We start from the raw sequence: 17266 nt of genomic DNA on the forward strand, positions 1-17266 counted from the left end.
CCAATGCGAGTGTGGGCTAGTGAGAATAGGGCCGGGGTCAGAACTCAGTGACACATGACCTGCCACGGTTAATTCCAGCAGAACAATGGGCCCGGCCCCACCGGGCTCTCATCCTATTACACCTCCATGCCAAATGAATTGTTTGTTTTTGTGGCTTCGCTCTCCCTCTGACCCCGCGGTCAACTCTCTTTAATAACGTTTCGCTGTTAACCTGTGGGAGGTTGAGAAGAGAGACACGAGAAGGAAAGTTGGATTGCAATCTCGCGGCGGAACACGGATGGAGCGCCCAATGGCGCTGCTGTCAAGGTCTCTGAGCTGTCAGAGTGTTCCCCGATGTTCCGGCTGATCTCGGGCTCCGAGTCGATATAGAAGCGGCCGTTCGTTGCGCGCTCGTGCATTATAAAGGTTACATGTTCTGGCTCGGCCACAATAAGCGGCCGATAAAAAGCTGTAAATGAGAAAACAGCCGTGATCAATACGGCCTAATGAGAAATGAGGAGATGAGAGGCCAGACCTGCGGACGGCCACATGAATGAGGCCACACAGAGGGGGCTTGTGCCGCAGCGTCCAGAGCCTTGTGTATTTAAATAAAGGGCCATTTTGAATGGGCCATGGCTGAAAGCTGGGCCTGGGAGCTTCGAGAGTGTAGAGAGTGTGCGAGTGAGAGTGTGTGCAGAGAGAGAGAGAGAGAGAGAGAGAAAGGAAGAGAGGGAGGGAGAGAAAGAGGGAGAGAGTGTAGTGTGACAAGGGACAGTTTCATCACCCGAGGGCCGGAGCACTGATACAACATGAGCGTTATACGATTACACGCTGCCGTCCCCTGCTGTATAGGACTGCAATGGGATCGGCCTACATTAAGATAAATTATGACCTCCCCGACTGGCGTGATCGCTTACACAGCGGGCCGCGCAGGTGAGAGGGCCCTTGGCACGGCGCTAGCCCACAGCTGCCGGTGCTGAAGGGCGGCCGCTGCACAGAGGCCCACGCCCAGCTCTGCTTCCTGTTCAACCCGTCTGCCGGTGCCGATAGGAAGTCCTGCAGGGTCGGCTTTCACCCCTCACTGATCCTCTGGCGGCCGAGAGACACCAGACCCTCTGGAAACCTGTCCCCAAGCTGGAGTGGGGATGGGTGTGGAAGTGGAGGGTGTGTGTCTGTGTGTTTATGAGACTCTATTGTGTACGTGTGTGTGTGAGAGAGAGAGTGTGTGTCTCTTAGACTTGTGTGTGTGTGTGTGTGTGTACTTGAAGGGTTCAGATGCAAAAGCCTCTAAATGCCACCTATGTCAAAAATGAGATAAAGATGGTGAGGGGATGCTCTCCACACATAGTATACGCTAATCAAATAATTTAACTTCTAAACCCACTAAATACCACTCTCTTCCTGGTCTGAAATATCGATTTATAGGCAAAAACCTATAGGAGCCTGAATTTAAATGCTCATTTAAAAGAAAAGTAGTCAGACGGATTTAGAGGGTTTTGCATCTGAACTCTTCACTTGTTTGTAGGTATTTGATATCCTATTCAGAATGTTTAAGCGCAACAAAATGTTTGATATTTTCCATGCATAATAGCTTGAAATAATATTATTGATTTAATTTCAGCATTTAGTGCTAACTCTTCAGTTAAAAATCCTTTTTGTATTTGGTATGTGTTCCGTTTGAATTCAATGTAAATACCTGCTGTATACCACACAGTTAGGTATATAGGTGCGTGCTTTGCATTGTTATACAAACAGACTTGACATGTCATTAATTATCCCCCTGGCTTGTGTCACTGGCTACACAGAATGAGGAAGTGATTTTCATAAACTGAACTAGTCCATTTTAGCTCAAAAGGCACATTTTTTTCATTTTCAAATATCTACTGTTTATTCATTTGTTTCAATGATTGAGCATATCAGATTGTAAATTGTGCAACAGAGTGAAAAACACTGGGGGCCTAATTTAAATGATGGGAAAGTGCAAAGTCTAAAGTCTAACTAAAGTTTGCGTACTAACTATGCAAAATCTATTTGCAAATATGATATCACAAGAAAGATCCTAAGCACAAGCAGTGGTGAGTCAGTTAAAAGCAGCCACACGCCACAGGATGCTGTTAGAGAGAATTTTGCTCATAGACTAACGTTTCACTTTGCCCAGTGTTTGAATTAGGGCCCTGGAAGTTAATTCACAATAAGGTTCAATGTGAAAATAGATTACTATTCAAGACAGCTTCTATCAGAGATATATTTGGTAACACACCCAAAGCTGTGAGATTTCAACATTATGATTTCAGGAGACAACATGTACAGTATATTGGCACGATAAGGTAGTAGGTATCTGTCTTTGGTCCAGGACATACATGGATGACTATGGAGGAGATGTTATAGGAGTGGCTGCTTTACTTTAATGTGCTGTGTCTGAAAAAAACCTTCATCGCTGGAATTCATTACAATGTCAACATGAATCAGTCAGTGTCATGACAAATTACTGCTATTGATTGCAACCCTAAACATAACCTTTATTCCCCAAAACGGTGTCATCTAGAGCTGTTCTTGTACTTGTTAAATGGGTGAGGCACCATGCCTTATTCTTGTTTTATTTTGGGCAAAGTAACTGTTTATTTTCACATACACACAGAGATGCATACAGTACATACATATCTTAATTTATATTTAACACCAGACATATGATTGTATGGCAAATAGCCATGATAAATCCTGTTTGCTTTGGCCAGGAGGTTCTGATGACTCATTTGGTCTGCACCTGGATCGGAGCGGCAGCAGCAAGCGCTCTGTTGACATGGTACTGTCAGTGGAGCTGCCTCTCACATCGACACACACACACGCACAGACGCACACACACTCACTGCTGTCTCTCTCAGCTACCAGCAGATGACACCTCCACACACAACATTCAACAGTTCAGACCCTGCTGTGCACATGCCAGCAACAGATCATATGTCATTTTACAACACTTAATACTAACATGCATCTTTCTCTCTCTCTCTCTCTCTCTCTCTCTCTCTCTCACACACACACACACACACAACCATGTACATTATATATGGACACACACAGCTGTCTTCCTCTGCTAGCAGAGAATGGTTCACACACGGACAACAGCATGGAACACATGTGCCAACACAAAAGGGATGCGCGTGCACGCACACACACAGCTGGCTTTCCTGACCACTAGAAGATGACACCTTGATTCACCACACTGCCTACCATGACTGCGGGCCAAGAGACACACATATTACATGGGTCCAGGCGCACACACACACACACACACACACATTCATGCACTCATACACATGTAAGCACACTCACTGGTTCCCCATTTCTCTGACACACACAAGCCCTCATTCAGACACCTTGAGCAGAGGGAGGCTTCCATGTCCCAGTCACAGGTGTGTGTGTGTGTGTGTGTCTGTGTGTGTGTGTGTGTGTGTGTGACCCCGTCCCCTAAGACAAACACTCTGTCTGGGGATTTGAGCAGCTCTTGATGTGATAGAGGGCTGCTATCTCTGCAGGCCAGGCCAGTTATCTGTATGCTTGAAGGAAGTGACACCGAGGACAGCAAACAGCCACGCTCCCCCTGCAAAGAGACACAGCGTTATTGATTTACAGTCCCTGTGTTTGCCCTCAGGCCCTCTGTGAAACACCCACTCCACACACACACACACACACACACATTAAGACACATACACTCATGGACTCACACACACACACATATTTATGTACACAAATAATGTGTATTCACAATGGGAAGTCAGCAAGAACTATTCAATATGATAACATTACCAATAAATATAGGCAGAGTTCAACACAATCTCACAGGAGAAACAATAGTAATGAAAATAAATTAACATCAAAGAATTGCACTGCACCCGTGATCTGCCATATTGCCCAGTCCTGACCTGAAGTATTTCCCCGTGATTGACAGAGTGATCATTTTGTGTCCTTTCAGGCCCTCCTGAGGACACTCCACTTCAACACATAGCCAGCTTAAGCACACTCTCTTGAGTGTGTTTAGAAAATGACGGCGCCTGAATTTCCCCCCATAATTGTCCATTTTATCATTTTATTACAGCAAGCTTATTCCGATGGGCTTTCATTATAATTTATGAAATACAATTAAGCGTGACTTCTCTTGGCTCCCCCACTCCAGTCAAGTGCAAACGCCCGGCCCCGTGTATTTAAATGGCATTAGGTAATTGGAAGAACACAAGTCGCAATGGTAGAACGTGAGAGTGAAGGGCAAAAATGGCCTTTGTGGATTTGCCTCCTATAATCATAATAAATATTCCAGAGGTTCTCTCTATCACAGCTCAAGTTTATAGTGAGAAGTGCGGGGGTGGGGGAGAGCTCTTGGCTCTCTAACTGATATGGAAACTAATTTAGGAGAGCTCGTCCAAAGAGATATGCTCTCCACAGAGATTGAACATTTGGGCAAGCCGGTACCTTCGGTTCGAGGGGGAAAAAGCCCTTAATGAAGTTGATCTCACAGTCATTTGGACTAATTGCAGAGTTGAGATTACAAAGTATTCTGTCGCTTAAAGAAGGGGGTTGCTGATTTAACTGGTACTATAATGTTCACGCTCTGTTTTAATGTATGGATGGTAATCAGTGATGAGTAGCTTTACGCTAAGCATGTAATGACACTGTTAATGACTGCCAAAAACAAGCTTTATTCTCCAACTTCCCTTGCATGTGTTAAAACTGGCCTACACGTGCCTGAATCACAACTAAACTAAATTTCTTTCCTACACTAAAACAATATTAACTCTACTACTACTACTACTACTAAAATAACTATATTACACTAAATTATTTAACAAACATCATATTTGAATACAGCCCTTCTTGTCAGCTGTTTGAGACATCATTCTATCAACAGTACAATTGGCAACAGAACTCTTTTCAGTTCCCTAACATCAGGCCTGTGTTCCGCTGTACTAGCCCGTCCATGCTTCACCACATCAACAGAGTATAAACAAGGAGATGGCTGAAGCTCTGTTTTTGACTAATGAAGAACCACACAGTCTAGTCAACTCCAGTCTTGTTCACTTTCCCCTCCCTTTCTCCCTCTTTCTCTCACTCTGTCTTTCTTGCCAGTCTCTCTTCCTCTCTCCCTCACTCCGTTTCTCTCTCCTTCCCTTCCTCTGTGTTTCTGTATTTCTCTTTTTCCCTCTTCCCTTCTCTTTCTCTCTCTCTCTCTCTCTCTCTCTTCTCGTCTTCTCCTCCTCCTCTAAAAATATGGAGACAACGCCTTGAGGCTTTGCAGTCACCATTGTGAGCGCTGCGAGGTTCTGTTTGGCCCCATTGTTCGGGGCTAATCAGCCGTGGCAAATGCGGAGCCCTCCAGCTCATTACGTATTCCCTCTCGGCGAGGTGACCATGGGAAGGTCCTGCTGGCTGGCCCTGCCTGATAAATTACCTGCCCCTTGTGGACACCTTGTGAGCCCCTGTCCTGTCCCTCTCAGCTCCCTGAAGTTTGTGGGGTTGGGGCAGGGGTGGTGTGGGGGGGGGTGGGGGGTGGAGGGGGCAGTTCTTTTGATGGCATACGACCCTGTCCGTTCTGCTCATCGCTCATTCAATACACCCCCTCCCCCAACTACACACAATCTCTCTCTCTCTTTCTCTCACAAACACACACACTCACACACAAGCATAAACACAAAACAACTCCCTGAGCGCCAGGCAACCCCTACCACCACCTGGGTGTGAGTAAACAGGCGTGAATAGAATCCTGTTCACCTCTGTCCTGCCAGAAACACTACGCCAAACGCTGTTTACAAACACTGTCCGAGTTCCTCTTTCCTCCGAGCCACAAGTGGGACGTTTGAGTTACATGAGCCAGCACATCAAACTCTCAAGCTCTTGAGTTATGTAAATAACGCAGCACATGGCTGTTCTGTGTAAAAGACTGTGATGAGTTAAGAGATGAGATGATATTTATTTATTTATTTCAGTAAGCATATATGTATGTATTACTGCTACAGTGTTTGCAGGGGTGGGAATGTCCTGCTCCTGGGCTCACTGTGCGGGAGCAACTGAAATAACTAGTGGAGGGGAACAGAGGGGAACTCCAACAGTGGGGCTCCTCTGTCGCTTGTCTCTCCCTCTCCCTCTGTCCCTCCAGTTCTCTTTCCCTCTCCCTCCCTCTCTCTCTCTCTCTCTCCCCCTCCCTCCCTCTCTCCCTCCCTCTCTCCCTGGCTGTGGTTCCCTGGGAAACTCGGTGGGTCTGCGAGGCCTGTGGAGGGCTGAGGGGTTCTGACGAGCACCCGCTCGGGCCTGATTCGCTGGGTTGGGGGGGGGGGGGGGGGGGGGGGGGTGTGGTTGGGGGGCTGGCGGTTTGTACGGGTTAATGTGACAATAATTAGAGTTGACTCACCCATCCCTGCTTATAATCCCCTGGATATACTGCACTCATACAGGTGTCCGCAAAATCCAATTATCACAGTCGTGCTGGGGAGAAACTAGGGGAAAGGAGAGATAGAGAGACAGAGAGAGAGAAAGAGAGGAGAGGGGAGTGAATTTGTGGTGAAAGTACAACTGCCATCACATTATGTCTTGTTAGCATCAAAGGAGATGCCCATCCCAGATCAGTGTTAAAGTTTTGTCAGTGTGTAAACTGGGCTAAATATGTGCTGTGGATGTGGGGTCAGGGGATTATTAACCCACACAACAGAGTTTTCCCAGGGGCCTCCGCTAGTCATTTCACTGGGTTTCAGCAGGATTCTCCTCCACACTGCGATCACCTCTGGTCAACCAAACAAACACTGCACAAAGTTTCACCAAGTGCTTGGAGTTCCACAAACACGTTTTTAGAGAGCGTAACGCCAATAAAGTTGATGTTTGTGTCTACGTGATTGCACTGACTACACTCCTGACTGTTGGGAGACATAAATGTTCCAGTGTTGTCTGCGCTGTGCATGTTCATCTCCTCACAGGCCTGGCAAAGTACAAATGAAAGCGGTGAGTTGATTTGCAAGCATGTAATGTGCTCTACCCCACCCCCCTGCCCCGTTGCCGTTGGAGAAGAGGGAGTAGGACGCTGGGGTGGTGATGGGGGGGGGGGGGGGGGGGGGGGGGGGTGGAGGGGAGGTGAGGGAGACTGCTGCGTTTCCTTCCCTGCAGGGCCACTGTGCCTCTCCCCCCACAGTGACAAAGGCCTGTAGACAGGGCACCGCCTCCCATGCCCCCCTCTTTCCCAAACCAACCCCCCTTCCTCCACAAATTCCCCCTGAAGCCCCATGCTGGGTGGTGCTGCAGGAGCCTCTCCACCTTCCTGCCCCCCCCACCCCACTTCACAAAAACTCCTCATCAAACTCCCGGTGTCACAAACATGTGGCCTAAAGTCCCGCCGTCCCCTCACAGTGCAGCTGGGGGCACGACTGGAACAAATTCTGGGCAGATGGACACAGTCCCACTTGTCCTTGTGCATTTAGTTGGAGCAGCCTGCTGTCTCTGGGACACCGCTAGGTCTGTGAGGCCATCTCTACACCTGTGGTGGCCGGGTGGCAAAACTGACCAGTATGGGCAGAGAGTGTGTACACAGAATATCACTGGCAGAATATTGTGTGCTACATTTGAGATAGGATAAGACACACTGTAAAACTCTATTTGAATCTCACACACCTGTTAAAAGTTCTGTCCTACATAAAAGTCCTACAGGAAATGATGCAAATGATGACCAAGCATGAGTGTTTGGAGTCTCTTGAGAAAGCAGACTCTCCAAACTAATGTGATGTAATCGGAGCTGTGTAGCTTTATCAGCAAAGTGCCAGTTCATTTCCAATATTACAGCTCCCTCCAAAGCAAATACGGGTTTGATTGATTATCCAAAAAAAGGAGGATGTGTGGTCCGAAGAGGTATTTATCCTCAGAGAAATATGAACACCAGCAAAGCCTGCTTTTGTTCTAATTAGTCCATTCTTAACCGTCCTGAGTTGCCTTAGCAATGGCAAATATCCTTGTGGGAGTTTGTTTGAGTTCTGAGCCACTCTCAAGCTGTACAAATAAAAAAGCACATTTCTCTTTCATAGCTGAGATATACCACATATTGCTTTCACCTCTTAATATTGTATTCCCATGACAATTATGCTGTTTCTATTATAAATCAATACATTTAAAACCTGACTTTTTTTCACTGTAAAAGATAATTATCTATGAAATTATACAATTTGAGTCTTGTGGTAGTGGTCATACCGTAGTCTGGGATTGGACAACTGTTTATTCTTTCCATTTACTCTCAGACTTCCTGCCCTGCATCTAACTTAAAGGTAAATGCACCTATAGTGGCCCATTGCCATGGAGGAATGCCATTGTTCCTGGCTCATTTCCAGTTCTGACAGTGTGTCAATACTCCAGCCGTGAGAGGGCCAGGGAGAAGGAACTCCACGGATTGCCAAACAGCCGTCATAAGACAAAGCAGGAAATAGTTCACGGGGACACGACACATTCCACAAGGCGCAAGTGCAGCTCAGCTTAGGCCCCCCCCCCCCCCTCACTCCAGACACCCACCAGGCCCACCCGTCCGCCCACGATCCACCAGCCCGCTTGACTTCTGAATTGGGAGGCAGAGGAGGCAGGGCAGTGGGCTACATTGACACGACAGTCAAGGGACTCAAACAAGGGACAGGCCCTTGTGGGAAATGTCACCTGCAACCATGAAGTCACATCACATTCCACTCCTGTCAAACACTCTGAACCAAAAAAAGAAACGGCTCCTGGAATTCTGCCTATTCTGGCTTGTGCTTGGCCAGACAATGGGGTTTGTAGGCAGGAGGATTTGCATGATGGGGTTCTATATGATGCCTTGTACCAGATCAGCATATGGGAGGAATGCAGAGGTGTGGCTGACTGCACACACTACGGGATGGGAAGGGCTGAGCCCACTGAGGAGCACTATGGGTTATGCACCCCAACAGAGTGATACTGCAACCTCTGCACTCCCAGGAGCATCTCGAGGACATGAGCAACTTATTTAGTGGGATTCTACAAACTAAGAGAAAATGGAAACTATTTTCAAGGTTGTTAAAGACCATTTACCTTCAGTTCCCATCTGTATCTTTGGACTGCCAAGCAAATCTTAAGAGGGCTTCACTGGCTTCACTATTCATGGCACCTTTCTCTGCTGAGATGCTGCAGATGTTGGCATACCTGAACAAGAAAAGATGAACAATTTTCAGTGACTCTCCATTGAACTCATATAATCGTCTGTATGCTTTTCCCCCCTGAAATGAACTAAAACATCCCAATGTGATCTGGGTTTCATTTGTTTCCAATGCTGTTTTTTCCCTCTCAATGTACTCAAAGAGAGACTCTTGTTTGCCCCCCAAAACAAATGTCTATTGGAATTTCAGGGCTGGCTTGTACAATCAGAGGATTTTCGCATACAGACGGAGCCTATGACAAAGTAGCGCTCTCGCACAGAAAGAGTGGCCTTGTGTCTATCTCGGCGACACAGCTGCCATTAGTCCCTCCCGCAAGTTTATTACAGACGGGGGTCCTTAATGAATGGCCGCCGCTGTGCTACAGTACTGTCACAATTACACAACTTATCTCCTTCCACAACGCAAGATCCTGCAGATCAACTGCAAGGCATTGCCATCATAATCCCCCCCCCCCCTCCTTCATAAAGGGCTCTTGGTTGTGCGGATGGCAGTGGGGAGGGGTGGTGGTTGTGGTGGGTGTATGGCCAGTCCCACAATGCACTGCCTTGAAGATCCATCAATGCGTTTCAACCCGCATTGCTCTGGAGCCAGTTAGAGAATGGTGGACTTTAAGGGCTTGTCTGAAGAGGACCTTGAGAGAGGCACTAGTATGTGAGCATCGGGCATCAGCCATTAAACAAGTTGAAGCATCAACTAAAGTTCACGCATAGCAAAGTTAATTGCAATACGTAGTTTATGTCAAGTTGTACAGTAGGTTCAACATCACTTAATGTGATTGTGTGTTTGGGATGTCTGTGCCACCTGCCCATTCATTTCCTGGTCATTACGCTCCAAATAAAACAGGTTATTACACATATAACAAATTCCCAACACTCTGAAAGATAAAGTCCAGCCAATTCTCTGGCTTGGTCATTGTCTTCCAACTGTTAGTAAAGCATTTGTCAATTGATTTGTCTCACTTCCTCAACAAAACATGATGAAGATTTATGAGCATATGCTATATTTGTCTAGCTTTGCGCTGCTATAGATTACAGGTGTACTTTACATTTAATATCCTATATGAAACTAGTCCAACACTCATATGCCTCTTTTCAACGTCTATGAGACTAAGGATTTATGACTGGTTCCTGGAGCTGCTGTGTGTCTTGAACAGCACATTAACAGTAACCACTTTTGCTGTGCTGGAACTCTCTGTGTGTAATCCTGATTTGCAAGGAAAAACACGAAAGGCTTTGGCATGTCACCGCCACAGTATTAAACAAATAAAGGTGTGCATCTAGTTTGAATGGCCCTCTAATTCTCTTACCATTTCAACCCCAGGTATGAGAAATTAATAAGTGGCACGTACATGTTTCAGACATGTGGGATCCAATTTCCAGCTGTGAAGCCTTATCACCTGTCTACTTAATGCTCAAATCCTGCACTGGAAATGTTAATAAAGCACTCACTTTTCTAATTGCACCATAACCGTAAAACCCATGTTATACCAAATATGTTCTATTAGTGCCAGTGATTGAAAACAAAGGCATCTGTTTACAACTAGCCCACCTTGAGCCTTTGGCACACAAATTATTCTATTAAGAATTTAATGAGCTAAATTGATGACGCATTGTTGAACGAAACCATTTCTCAGGCAACAATGCACTGAAAAAAACAAATGGTTGTATTTCCATCAACAAAAACATAATTAAAAAAACGCAATGTTTTTTTCTTTCTTTATTAAAGGGAGAGTCGGGTGGTTGGTTGGGGGAGCTGAACCAGCAGAGTGTGGTGCTCTGGGCGCGGGGCTCTGGCCTGGTGTGTTGGTCGGTCTGGCTGTGTGAAAGGAGGGCTGTGTGTGTCCCTGGCTGGGCCCCCGTCAGGGCTGCAAACGCCACGGATTTGGGCTCCTCTTTTGTTGTCCTGCGTGCTGACATCACACACTGCTGATGGCCCAAAATCCCCCCATTCCCCAGCACCAGCACTTTTGAAACAAAACTGCCATGGTACTGATGAGTAATGCCAACTTGCCAAAAATACCTCATTAATCATCATCACACGAGTACTCACACACACGCACACACACAGACACACACACACACACACACACACACAATGGTAGTAGCGCAAACACAACACAACACGCACAGACAGACACAGGCAATGACACACATTAAGTTAAGGCATCTCAACATACAAAAACTTCAACATAAACACATAACCATTCACACAACCACATTTATACATGCACACATATATATATATATATATATATATATATATATATATATATATATATATATATATATATATATATATACATATAAAAAGAGGGAAACCATTGAATGCTGTTAAACATTTAATTGGTAACAAATACAACAAAGTCATCTACTTTGTACAAGGTCAAATGCTTCCCAGTCAGAGTTACAAAGTCGTGAGGTAGAAAATAGATGGCTTTCTTTGTGTTTGTTACCAACTAAATGTCTAACACCATTCAACAGTGTGGTCTTAATGTTTCCTATCTATGTATAAAAGATCATTTCAAAATGTATTTCTGTATATGCTGATTGGCATTGAAACTATTATGAATGCTGTTGTTGAGAATAACCACCGGTGCATAAATGATCACAGTTGACAAGTAGAACGACAGATCATGTTGACTTGTTTGTTTCTCCTTGCTCAAATGTCTGATACAAACAGCAACTAAAACATTTTGCTTCAGCAGAGAGAGAGAGAGAGAGAGAGAGAGAGAGCAGGAAGTAAAGAAGAGGGAAGTTACTTGTTGATAAAAGAGGAGTGGATGTTGGAGTACTCTAAGTGGATTTCTGTGGACTAGTCCGACTGAACTGCAATCTGCCGAGAGCAGTTTTCACCTCCACACATTGCCTGGGGAAATATTTGCATAGGAGCACAGTCACTGACCACCTTTGGCCCAGAGAAGTGTTGACAGAGGAGAGGTTGAGAAATGCAGAATAGGCAAGCCTAATGGAGTTTATGGAAAACACTGATGATGTGACCAGGCTATGGGACTGATCTATGTCATTAGTTTGGGTGGGCAAACACAGCCACACCCACATACCCTCTCAACATACACATATACACACGTGCACAGACACACACATACACACACACTGCAGAAATTGACTACAAATACAAAATATTGATACTTAAAACTCATGCCGACTTTAGTAACATCCCATAATGGCATGACGTGTAAATCTTGCCCATATCCCAGCTCAGGGCGTACCTCGTAAGGCAGACCTGCCACACACATTTAACAACAGACTATTATGGCCCCACTTGATGAGTGTGTGTTTTGGGTGTGTATTATCTGTGCCTGGCGGTTGGTGTAATGGAGTGGGCTGGAGAGCATGTTCGGCGCGGTGCTCTCCCCTTTCCCCAGGGGGCCGTGACAGCACAGGCTCAGCACCAGCTCTCAGGAGCCGCACGGAAACGCCACTCAAAACGCAATCAAACACAATCAGAGACAATCCACTGGAGCGGACACTCTGGACTCTCTCTCTCTCTCTCTCTCTCTCACACACACACAGAGGCACTGACAACACAAACACTCTCTCTCTCATACACTCTCACACACACCAACGCATGCTCACACAAGCCGAATCGCACTCACTTTCACACTCACACACGGAAAATGCCCAGCATCAGCTTTTAAACATGAAACAAATGGGATCACTGTCAAGCTGAAGAGACTGGGCTGGCCTTTGTTCACCACCCCCCCTTACCCCCTACCACCACACACACACACACACACACACACACACACACACACACACACACACACACACACCCACACTCCCACACACTCCCTCTTTCACATACACAAGACTCGCAAAAAACAAAGTTGACATGCACTGCACTGGATACAGGCACACTTTAGCGGCACTGCACATGAGGTTCATCTCTCCCCCAACGCATGTGTCATTTAAGGCGCCACTCTGTGTTTTTACCAACCATCCTTTTGGGCCATCCAAGGACCTTTCAGTGGAGCCCATCCTTGCACTGACACTGGTCTAAACGTCTTACATTCAGCCACAGCCACAAAGACATTTCCTGCAGTCTGTGTCTAAAGACCCGACGTGAAAATGAGAGGAGGGGAAGGGGACCTTGAGACGCCTCCTGCTGAATGGACCACTGACAGACTGAACTAATGCCGATGCATTGATCTGATCAGCGAAGTACGCTCAAGGATTGCTACCTCGTGTTGGCCTCTTGTGAGAAGAAAACAATGCAAAAAATATGCCTGAAGGTTAAGTTTTGAATGTTTCTTTTCTGCTCTGGATTTTATACGGCCTGATTCAACAATGCTATACACCAAAATACAATCGTGCCATTGAGTTTTCAATGTTTGTTTTTTTTTGCTGTGCTTTTTATTTAAACTGATTCAAGAGTACGCTACACACAAATACACATGTGCAATTCATTTCCATCACTTTTGTCAAATGTTCGTATTTCAGGGCTGTACAAAAGACACATTTCAAAACTCTTTTTTGTGTTTGACCTCCATGTCTACACATATGAACTTCCCTATTACATTATCACATAATAAAAATGTTGTCAGTTTCCAATATCAGATGTAAATGCCTTTCCTATGTATGAAAGGGCCATGGTTGTGATCATAGTTATGGCAGGTTCCTCTTCTGACATAGAACACACAATTCAAATGGAATACAGAATGCCGTCACCCCAGGACTCCATGTTGTCACTTGTGGTTGGACAGATTCTGTCCTGATGAAAACTAGACCATGTCAACCGGATGTTGGATCACGTACTACAGAGGTACAAGTCTGCTAATAAAAGTGAGGTGAATTTCTCTGTGAATGTCAAGTAGAGTGACCACTTTACCTTCTCTGATGTAAACTAATTGGATATTGCCAACAATATGTGCTTCACGCACTTGCTTCATGTGATTATTTTAGTCTTGATGAACATAGGGTCAGCAATTTCAGTCTGTGATCCACTTCTGTAAATATGTGATAAAGGAATAAAACACAGTGCTGAATAAAGTGTAAGGTTGACTCACTTTGCATCAAACATGCCTGTAGAAACTTTCAGACCTAAAATGTTTGATTACATCCAGTCACCACTGACTGCCTAGAGACATCCTTCTGAGTCAGACTAGGCAACCACATCCTCTAGTTCCTGGATGGCAGATGCATTCATCCCCTCTCCTCTTTGGCCATTGTAAAAAAAAACTATTAAATAGGCTTTTAATGACCTCTTCTAGTACACACACACACACACAAATCACTGCTGAACCCCATCTCCTCCTCCCCACCCCCCACTTCTCAGTGCACTTGGGGGAAATCTGTCATTGCTAGCTAAATTCTCACCCAGGTTGTCAACCGTGCCTCTGCTAGACAGGGTCACAGGGTTAAAATCGATTTCACAGGCCACCTGGAGTGCCTAGGCCGCAAACTGACTCAAAAAATTTATATCAGACTTGGAATTGCCTACCACCCAGGGCTAGGCCGGGGCTACCACTCACACACACAAAAAGTCCCAGGCCCAACAGAAGTTGGCACAGGCAGCGGCTGGAGTTGTTGACCCCGCAAGCTGACCTCTTCAAACTTCAACTGAATTGTTCTGGCAGTTACCACGGTGACAAGGCACTCTAAGCTTATCCTACTTACTCCAAAGAAGCGGAGCAGCAACCGCAATAATCTACTGAGCAAAAATGCAAATGTTGCATCCTCTTTTTTTCTCTTTTGCCACAAACTGTAAAATTATCTTCATGCCATCAATACAAATTGCTAAATAAGATTGAAAACACAGAATCATTATAGACCTATTTACTTCTAGATGGGAAGATCTCAAAGTTTCAAACACAATTTCCACTTTTTTATTCAGCTTGAAAGTGTCTGTAGTTGTCATTTCATTTTTAACTAGTGGTTTTGTGGTTCCCTGAATACAACAGACTACTGAATTACAGCCTGCACATATAGGCAAATGATCAAACAAATCATAAATATGATAAACCCTGGAGCCAAAACAATAAGCTCCCTAGGGCACTGTCAGTATTCTTAGAAGAAGAGAGTAGGCTATTTAAGATCGACAGTGATAACAGAAGATGACAAATAATCAATAATGTCTTGTGTTCATTTTCCCACCGATAAATACCAACACTGTCCAACTACTATTTCGCTCCACATTGGTCATCTGTCATTTTAACCTGAGGATGCACAGTGCATTCGCACATGTACAGATATGAGTCTTCATCCTATAAACAACAGTGTGCGCCTCTAGTATACAGATGCACGATAAATAATACCTTTTATGGCGCAAAAGCTCTACACTGAGTGCACACTCAAGCTATAGAGGCACTTGTCAAATGATGATGGACTGACTATGATTGTTGGGTACATGCGTGTGCCAAAAGATGTTAATAGGTTTGATGTCCCATTCAACAGTGCGCAAAACGCCATAAATGACCTCCGGTGTCATATAATCAATACAAGAGGTCCAGCTGTCACGGATCTCTGTCGTTCCCTCAGGGAATGATAACTTGACTTGGCATCTTGCCAGTTTCGTAGCTCCAGCACAAGCTATGTAACATTTAGACCGAGACGTGAAGAGAAAAAAAACTTCGGTGTCCATCGTAATCACCGCGTTTCATTGTAATGATGATGCGAAGTGACAGTGTATTCTCAAACTAAACAAACAGTATTGGCACTTTTGGAAATCAAAAGAAATTATCAAACTATAGTTACAACACACATTTCAACACGCAAATTAAATATTCCGATAAAAAAATAACACATAGATGACTGTCAGAAAACAGCTGAGTTGCAGTGGTAAAACTGAGATTAGAAATGTCATTAATTTATTTTTAATAGCGACTACAGTCATTCTATGGTGTATTTGGTAATGAAAGGTTTAGCGCATAGACAGTTGAAATCTCATCCTGCGACTCGCCTCGCTTTTCTGAGGGAGATGTCATTTCGCTGTGGGGACACAATGACGAGCCCAGGAGTGGCGGGGCTCTGATCTCCACGATAGGGAGATAGCCACCTGATTAAAATGGAACGCTTGTTCCCCTCAGTCACTCGATCGGCGTGTGAACTCCGCTTATTTACAATCAGATGCACTGAGTGGCGCACAGAATGGCATATAGTTTTAACCTGCTACGTCCTTCACATTAGCAACTCTTCCAGTGAATCCCCCCCCCCCCCCCCGACACACACACACACACACACACACACACATAGGCACCTAAATGATTATCTGATTATTATTATCATTATTAATAATAGTATTACACTTATTAGACGTATTAGGTTACTCATATCGAACCTATTTCTGCTGTTGTTTCAAATAATTGAATTATAGGGTGAGTGACTGGCGGCATGCATTGTTGAACAAACTTCTGAAGTTTTAAAGACCGTAATTTCCTATCTTGCACATTTCATTTGTCTTATTTTGCCAGTCAAATGATTGTTACTTGTTTTCCGCAAAGATTCGTTAACTTGTGTTTGAAATGAACGAAATCTGGTGCACAATGATCAACATGTGCATACATTATGGGGAGGGGAGGGGGTGAACGTAAAGGCGCTTAATACGGTAGTGCGGTGGTTCCAAGACTTTGCTCTCCTCAAACATGTGTCGCATTTGAACCAGTGCTTTCCATCCCTAACAGGAGAACGCTTAGGTCTCTAGAGAAGGCAGTGAAAGAAAGCCCTTTTTACATTCCAACACAGTCTCTAACGGAGGGACAGGGGCCATTCAAAGACTGGAGACCCACTGACCGCTCTAGAGTATTAATTAGTCTGATGCCTGGCGCAAATGTATGACTTCCTCAGGTCTGGCTGTAGTGATAGAACCAGGGAGGAGTTGATGAATATAATTTACTGTTGGAGTGAAATCATGCGTGTAATTGACTATATTTAACACAAGCATTTTGAATGATCAACGGTTAAGCCTGCACAGTCATTCAGGGTTTTCTCTCTTTTCACATTGTTAATCAGAATTTGGGAAGGAAAGGCATGCACCACAGGTGAAATGCTGTCCCATTTGTGGTATTCCTAAATGGTTCAAGACGATGCGGCACAAGACATTCGTACAGGAGGCGTTCAATAACCTCCGCATTATGGCAGAAAGAACTGAGA

At 45.0% G+C, this 17266-nt stretch overlaps 1 long non-coding RNA gene across 2 annotated transcripts in view; it reads right to left on the reverse strand.

Annotated features, from left to right (window-relative positions):
• Positions 1-1915: 1915 nt before the first annotated feature.
• Positions 1916-17266, reverse strand: part of LOC121677513 — a 94559-nt gene continuing 79208 nt past the window's right edge. For both annotated transcript variants that reach the window (XR_006021017.1, XR_006021018.1), the window contains 3 exons: positions 9037-9147; positions 6377-6461; positions 1916-3577 (listed from right to left, as the gene is read on the reverse strand). This is a non-coding gene — a long non-coding RNA (uncharacterized LOC121677513). The remainder of the gene's footprint in view (positions 3578-6376; positions 6462-9036; positions 9148-17266) is intronic.

The sequence above is a fragment of the Alosa sapidissima genome, chromosome 12 (genome assembly GCF_018492685.1).
Source record: "Alosa sapidissima isolate fAloSap1 chromosome 12, fAloSap1.pri, whole genome shotgun sequence".
Classification (NCBI taxonomy): domain Eukaryota; kingdom Metazoa; phylum Chordata; class Actinopteri; order Clupeiformes; family Clupeidae; genus Alosa; species Alosa sapidissima.